The sequence below is a fragment of the Crocuta crocuta genome, unplaced genomic scaffold (genome assembly GCF_008692635.1).
Source record: "Crocuta crocuta isolate KB4526 unplaced genomic scaffold, BGI_CrCroc_1.0 scaffold561, whole genome shotgun sequence".
NCBI classification, from domain to species: domain Eukaryota; kingdom Metazoa; phylum Chordata; class Mammalia; order Carnivora; family Hyaenidae; genus Crocuta; species Crocuta crocuta.
The window spans coordinates 1153297-1161530 of NW_027530529.1; positions in this window are offsets into that span (position 1 = coordinate 1153297).

Below are 8234 nucleotides of genomic sequence, written 5' to 3' on the forward strand. Positions count from 1 at the left end.
GAGCTCTCTTTGATGTTTTAAAGGCAACTTGCATTAGTTTCCTATTCTTGATGTAAGAAATTACCGCAAACTTAAAGCATAAGACTAAAACAGCACAGATTTATTCTCCTACAGTTCTGGAGGTCAGAAGTCTAAAATCAATCTCAATAGGCTAAAGTCAAGGTGTCATTGATTCCTTCTGGAGGCTCTGAGGGGAGAATCTGTTTTCTTTTAGCTTCTAGAAGTTGCTTGAATTCCTTGGCCCCTTCCTCACATCTGTAACCTCTTCTTTCTATTGTCACATCTAGTGCTTTTCTGGGGTCAAATCTCACTGTGCTTCCCTCTTGTAAGGATACATGTGATTACATCTCGGGCCCACCTGGATAATCCCAGATAATCTCCCTGTCTCAGTACTTAATGTAATCATTTCTGCAGAGTCCCTTTTGCCATATGCAGTAATATTCACAGGTTTCAGGGATTCACTTTACCATATACCTCAAGCTCAATATTCCCCAAACTGAGCTCATTATGTTGCGATATTTTCCAGTCAGAACGATATCAACCATCCAATCATTCACCTCCCCCGCCCTGTACCGGTAAACTCACTGCGAGTTGACTAACTCGACATCTATTCCCAATCTCCCTTTTCCACTTTTTTTCTAAAGAGCATACAAAAGCTAAACAGTTGATCTTCCAGCTTTCCCATCAGGCCACTTATGTGGGCCAGTTATGTCTGCTGGGGGAGGAGGGTGGTTTGGGAAAGGGACTGTTGTCTTGAATTTTGTCCCTTTTTGCAATTCTTCCTGTCTTGGACTTGATCATGAAGCATGGAGCTGGATTCAGTTGTGAGGAAAAAGAGCTTCATGTTGGCCCTGGTGTCACTGAACTGCCACACAAATCCCTCTTCTCAGATTCTTACAATCTTTTTATTGTCTCAGGAAACTTCTTACCTGAGGAAATGTGCACACACATACATGTACACACCACTCTTATGTGTTTAAGCCACTGTTGGTCAGTTTGTCTGCTCATTCCATGGAAGTATTTCTAACTGCTATTGCCTATTTCTAACTGCTAATTGCTATTGTCTTGTCTTTTGAGCTTCATATATCTCACATGCATCCCCTCTGAAATTCACTCTAATTCACTCTACATCACTGGTCTGCTTTCAGGCTGTGGCACAGGAGAACACACATTCTCTCCTGTCATCATGCCTTAATGCATTCTGTTCCTTCATCTGGAATATTCTTCCTTCTCCCTATTAAAAAACAAAATTCAACTCAGTAAAGGAGATAGAGAGAGAGAGCGAGCAAGAGCATGCATGTGTGTGAGCAGGGGAGAGGCAGAGAGAGAGGGGGACAGAGGATCTGAAGTGGGCTCCACGCTGTAAGCCCCAATGTAGGGCTTGAACTCATGAACTGTGAGATCATGCCCTGATCTGAAATTGAATGCATAACTAACTGAGCCACCCAGGTGCCCCTCAACTCAGTAAATTATATAGCTCTTATACAGTGATTCATGAATCAAGCAGCATCCAATCTTGCAGATTGGAAAGAGCTCTGGAGAACTGTACAAAATGAAAGACTTTCAGAGGCAGGTGGGAGCAGCAACAAGAAGTTGTACTAGGCAAAAAAGCAGGTTGGTCATTGCTAGGTTACTTTCCTTTAGGAAATGGCAAGGGTCTAGTAGGCAAATTATCTACCTAGTGCTGATTAGGCAATTGCTGATTTACTAGTTTCAGATTCTATTTCTGGGAGAGCTGACACTAATGAGTGCTGGTTTGGCAGTGTGGGGCTTCACATAAGTGACTCCATTTTGGGCCTGCTGTCTCGTTTTTAACATCCTTTTAGGCTACTTAACTATCAATCCATTAGCTCTCAGATCAAACACCACTTCCCCAGGAAAGTCTTCCCTGGACTTGTCCTGTCCTACCCTGTGCACCAGTCAGCTGAGTGCAGTTTTACATTTATTTGCATGATTACTTAATTCCCCTACTAGGAATTCACTCCATGGGGGCAGGGAACTTGTCTGGTTTTACTCACCATGGTAGCAGCAGCAGCTGGCACAATCTATGTGCTTAGTATTTGTTGAATGGTGTGAGTGTCTTAAACAGGATTCTAGCTTGAGTTTCTCCTACCCCTGAGTCCCTCCTTTTTACCTATGGTATACCACCCAGAATGAATAGACCTGGGGCATGGGGAGAAATTGCTGAAAAGGGCCAATCTCAGTTTCCTAAGGGTCTTCAGGCTGGAAAACCTGAGCAGGTAGAACAGTACACAACTTGGTGAAGAAGGTTTTGATAAACCACATGATCTGGCCTCTCTTTTCTAAACAGTTAATTCATTATGCTCTCAGTTCTGGTGCATTGTTGGTGTCTGAAAATTCTGCCGGCCACTGTAACAAGCTTCTTAGAAGGTGCTCAGATTTTGATTATTCCACAAACCATAGCAGCTCTGTGGATTCTGAGTGCCTAGAGACTTATTTTTATTTTTTATTTTTAAAATATTTTATCTGTTTTCATCATGATAAGTATACTCTTTTTTAAATTAGAAAATTTTTTTTTTTTTTAATTTTAGAGAGAGCTTGCAAGCAGGGGAGAGGTGCAGAGGGAGATAGAGAATCTTAAGAAGGCTCCATGCTCAGTACGGAGCCCAATGCAGGACTCAATCCCATGACCCTAGGATCATGACCTGAGCTGAATCAAGAGTGGAACGCCCAATTAATGGAGCCATCCAGACACCCCAGTAAGTGTACTCTTTATTCCCCATCCCCAACCTATCTCCCCCTGGTAACCATAAGTTCGTTCTCTATAGTTAAGAGTCTATTTTTTGGTTTCTCTCTCTCTTCTCTCTCTTTTTCCCTTTGCTTGTTTGTTTCTCTTTCTTTCTTTCTTTCTTTCTTTCTTTCTTTCTTTCTCTCTCTCTCTCTCTCTCTCTCTCTCTTTCTTTCTTTGAGGGAGAAAGAGAGCACATGCAGGGGAGGGGCAGAGAGAGAGGGATACAGAGGATCTGAAGTAGGCTCTGAGCTGACAGCAGAGAGACCAATATGGGGCTTGAACCCATGAACCATGAGATCATGACCTGAGCCGAAGTCCATTGCTTAACTGACTGAGCCACCCAGGTGCCTCCACTCAATTTTGTTTCTTAAAGTCCACATCTGAATGAGGTCATATGGTATTTGTCTTCCTCTGACTAATTTATTTTGTTCAGAATTATACTCTCTAGCCATGTTGTTGCAAATGGCAAAATTTCATTCTTTATTATGGCTGAATAACATTCCATTATGTATATACCACTTCTTCTTTATCCATATATCTATCACTGGATACTATGCTTCCATAGTTTGGCTATTGTAAATAATGCTGCAATAAAAATAGGGATGCGTGTATCCCTTTGAATTAATTAGTGTTTTTGTATTTTTTAGGTAAAAACTGGTAGTGTGATTGCTGGATTGTAGAGAGTTCTATTTTTAACTTTTTGAGGAACCTCCATACAGCAGTATGTATGTATTCCATAGTAGGTGCACCAGTTTGCATCCCACCAACTGTGCATGAGGGTTCCTTTTGCTCCACATCCTGGTCAACACTTATTGTTTCTTGTGTTGTTGATTTTAGCCATTCTGACAGGTGTGAAGAAGTGATATCTCACTGTAGTTTTGATTTGCAATTCTCTGGTGATGAATAGTGTTAAGCATCTATACATGTGTCTGCTGGCCATCTGTATGTCTTCTTTAGAAAAATGTCTGTTCATGTCTATTGCCCATTTTAAAAATTGGGTTATTTGTTTTTTTGGGTACTGAGTTGTATCAGTTCTTTATATATCTTGAATACTAACCCTTTATTGGATATGTTGTTTACAAACATCTTCTCCCATTCTTTAGTTTGCCTTTAGTTTTGTTGATTGTTTCCTTTACTGTGCAGAAACTTTTTACTTTGATATAGTCAATAGTTTAGTTTTGCTTTTATTTCCCTTGCCTCAGGAGACCTATTTAGAAAAATGTTGTGATAGCTGATGTTAGAGAGATTGCTCCCTATGCTCTCTTCAAGGACTTTTATGGTTTCAGGCTTCACATTTAGGCCTTTAATACATTTTGAGTTTATTTTTGTGTATGGTGAAGAAAGTGATCCATTTTCCTTCTTTTGCATGTGGCTGCCCAGTTTTCCCAACACCGTTTGTTGAAGAGACTCTTTTTGCCATTGTAAATTCACTCCTCCTTTGTCGAAGATTAATTGACCATATAATTGGGGGTTATTTCTGGGTTTCCTGTTCTATTGATTTGTGTGTCTATTTTTATGCCAACTCCATACTAGTTTAATTACTACTGCTTTGTAATGTAACTTGAAATCTGGAATTGTGATTCCTCTCGTTTTGTTTTTCTTTCTCAAGATTGGTTTGGCTATTTCAGGTCTTTTGTGGTTCTATGCAAATTTTAGGATTGTTTGTTCTAGTTATGTGCAAAATGCTGTTGGTATTTTGATAGGGATTGCATTAAATCTGTAGATTGCTCTGGGTAGTATAGACATTTTAATAATATCTGTTCTTCCAATTCATGAGTATGGAATGGTTTTCTATTTCTTTGCGTCATCTTGAATTTCTTTCATCAGTGTTTTTTAGTTTTCAGAGTCCTGGTCTTTCACCTCTTTAATAAGTTTATTTCTAGATGTTTTATTGTTTTTGGTGCAATTGTCAGTAAATGGGATTCTTTTCTTATAATAATAGTGTATAGGAATGCAACAGATTTCTGTACATTGATTTTGTATCCTGTGACTTTAATGAATTAATTCATCAGTTCTAGTAGTTTTTTGATGGAATCTTTAGGGTTTTCTATCTATAGTATCATGTCATCTGCAAACAGTGAAGTGAGAGTTTTACTTCTTCCTTACCAGTTTGGATGCACTTTTATTTCTTTCTATTGTCTAATTGATGTGGCTATGACTTCCAGTGTTATGTTAAATAAAAGTGGTGAAAGTGAGGGCAACTAGGTGGCTCAATTGGTTGAGCATCTGACTCTTTAAGCTTAGATCATGATCTCATGGTAATGGGATCTAATCCCATGTTGGGCTTTGCGCTCAAGCTCAGGGCCTGCTTGGGATTTTTTCTCTTTCTTTCACTATGCCCCTCCCCTCCCTCTCAAAATAAATAAATAAACTTAAAAAAAGGGGAAAAAAGTGGTGAAAGTGGACACCCTTGTTGTGTTCCTACCTTAGAGGGGAAAAGCCCTCAGTTTTCCACCATTGAATATGATGTTGATTGTACATTTTTCATATAAGATCTTTATTATGTTGAGATATGCTCCCTCTAGACCTACTTTGCAGAGGGGTTTTTATCATGAATAGATGCACTTTGTCAAATGCTTTTTCTGCATCTATTGAGATGATCATATGGTTTTTATCTTTTCTCTTATTGATGTGACATATCACATTGATTGTTTTGCAAATATTAAACTAACCTTGCATTCTGGGAATAAATCCTGTTTGAACGTGGTGTTTGATTTTTTGAAATATATTGTTGGATTCAGTTTGCAAATGTTTTTGCAGAGGATTTTTCATCTATATTAATTAGAATCATTTCTTTGCAGTTCCTTTTTTTTTTTTTTTTTGGTGATGTCTTTATCTGGTTTTGGTGTCAGGGTGATACTGGCCTCATAGAATGAATTTGGAAGTTTCCCTTCCTCTTGTATTTTTTGAATAGTTTAAGAAGAATGGGTATTATTGCCCCCTCCCCTTTTTTTGGTATTAGTTCTTCTTTAAATGTTTGGTAGAATCCACCTGTGAAGCTCTCTTGTCCTGGACTTTTGTTTTTTGGGAGTTTTTTTTTTTTTTTATTACTGATTCAATTTCATNTTGTTGGCATATAGGTTTTCATAATATCTTGTTATAATTGTTTGTATTTCTGTGATGTTGGTTGCTATTTCTCCTCTTTCATTAGTAATTTTGTTTATTTGGGTCCTATCTCTCTCTCTGATTTTAAAATGAGTCTTGATAGAAGTTTATCAATTTTGTTGATCTTTTCAAAGAACTAGCTCCTGGTTTCATTGATCTTTTCAACTGTGTGGGTTTTTTTTTTGTTGTTGTTGCTGTTATTGTTGTTGGTTCGTAATCCTCTATTTCTGATCTGATTGTTATTATTTCCTTCCATCTGCTGATTTGGGTTTTGTTTGTTCTCTTTTTAGCTCCTTTAGGTATAAGGTTAGGTTGTTTACTTGAGATTTTTCTTGTTTTGTTTTAGGTAGGCTTGTACTGATATAAACTTCCCTCTTAGAACTATTTTTGCTATAGCCCCCAAATTTTGTACTGTTGTGTTTTCATTTTCATTTGTTTCCATGTAATTTTGACTTCTTCTTCGATTTCTTGGTTGACCCATTCATTATTTAATAGCATGTTATTTAACCTCCATACATTCGTGCTCTTTCCAGATTTTTTCTTTTTCAGATTTTTTCTTGTGGTTGACATCTAGTTTCATAGTACTGTGGTAAAAAAAAATGCAATGTATGACTTCGATTTTGAGACTTGTTTTGTGGTCTAATATGTGATCTATTCTGGAAAATGTTCCATGTGCACTTGAAAAGAATATGTATTCTGTTTTAGGGTGGAATGTTCTGAATGTATCTGTTAAATCCATCTGATTCAGTGTGTCACTCAAAGCCACTGTTTCCTCATTGATTTTCTGTTTGGATGATCTGTCCCTCAATGTAAGTGAGGTATTAAAGTCTCCTACTATTATGTTACTACTGTTGATTATTTCTTTTATGTTTGTTATTAACTGTCTTATATATTTGGGTGCTCCCATGTTGGTTGCATAAATATTTGCAATTGTTATATCATCTTGTTGGATTGTCCCCTTTATTATATATTGTGTCCTTCTTTGTCTCTTGTTACAGTCTTTGTTTTAAAGTTTATTTTGGGGTGCCTAAGTGGCTTAGTCAGTTAGGCATCTGACTCTTGGTTTCGGTTCAGGTCATGAGCTCACAGTTGTGTCGTGTCACAACTGTGAAATTGAGCCCACATGGGGCTCTGTGCTGGGTGTAGAGTCTGCTTGGGATTTTCTCTCTCTGCCCCTCCCTTGCTCACTGCATGCTCTCTCTCTCATACACACACATACACAAAACAAATAAACTTAAAAATATTTAAAGTCCATTTTATCTGATATGAATATTGTTACTTCAGTTTTCGTTGAGCATCATTTGCATGATAAATGTTTCTTCATGTCCTCACTTTTAATTTGCAGGTGTCTTTTGGTCTAAAGTGAGTCTCTTGTACACAGCATATAAATGAGTCTTGTTTTTTTTTTTGTTTGTTTTTTTTTAAAATCCACCCTGTCATCCTAATGCTTTTTTATTGGAGCATTTAGTCCATTTACATTCAAGGTAATTATTGATGGATACATATTTATTTCCATTTTTATGTGTTTTGTAGTTGTGTCTATAGATTTTCTTTGATCCTTTCTTCTCTTGCTCTCTTCCATGGTTTGTTTGCTTTCTTTAGTGATGTATTTAGGTTTCTTTCTCTTTATTACTTGTATATCTATTACTGATTTTTGATTTGTGATTACCATGAGGTTTGTATATAACATCTTCTGCATATAGCCATCTATATTAGGTTGATGGAAGCTTAAGTTTAAACACATTCTTTACTCCTCTCTTTCTCATGTTTAGGTATATGGTGTCATATTTTATATCATTTTATTGTATGAATTCCTTTACTGATTTTTTACAGAAAAATTCATTTTTACTGGTTTTGTGTTTTTTACTTTTCATACTTTCACTTATATTCTTTCTTTTTCACTCAAAGATTCCCCTTTAATATTTCTTGTAGGGCTGGGTTAGTGGTCATGAACGCCTTTAGTTTTGTTTGTCTGAGAAACTCTTTATTTCTCCTTCTATTCTGGCCTTGTTGAATAAAGTATTTTTGGCTGCAGATTTTTCTCTTTTAGCACTTTGACTATATCATGTCACTACTTTGGTCTACAAAATGCAGATGTTATTAAACTTGATGGAGTCCCTGAGTTCCCGCAGACTATTCTCAATTTGCATAATTTCCTTTTCTCTCCTTTGCTGAGCTTGATTACTTGCCATTACTCTGTCTTCCAGCTCAATTTATTCCTCTGCTCCATCAAACCTGCTATTTTTTCCATCAACTATATTTTTAATTTCATTTATTGTGTTCTTGATCTCTGATTGATTCTTTTTTTGTTTCTGTCTCACTGATGTCCCCCATCTTTTCTCAAGTCCAGTGAGTATCTTTATGAACATTACTTTAA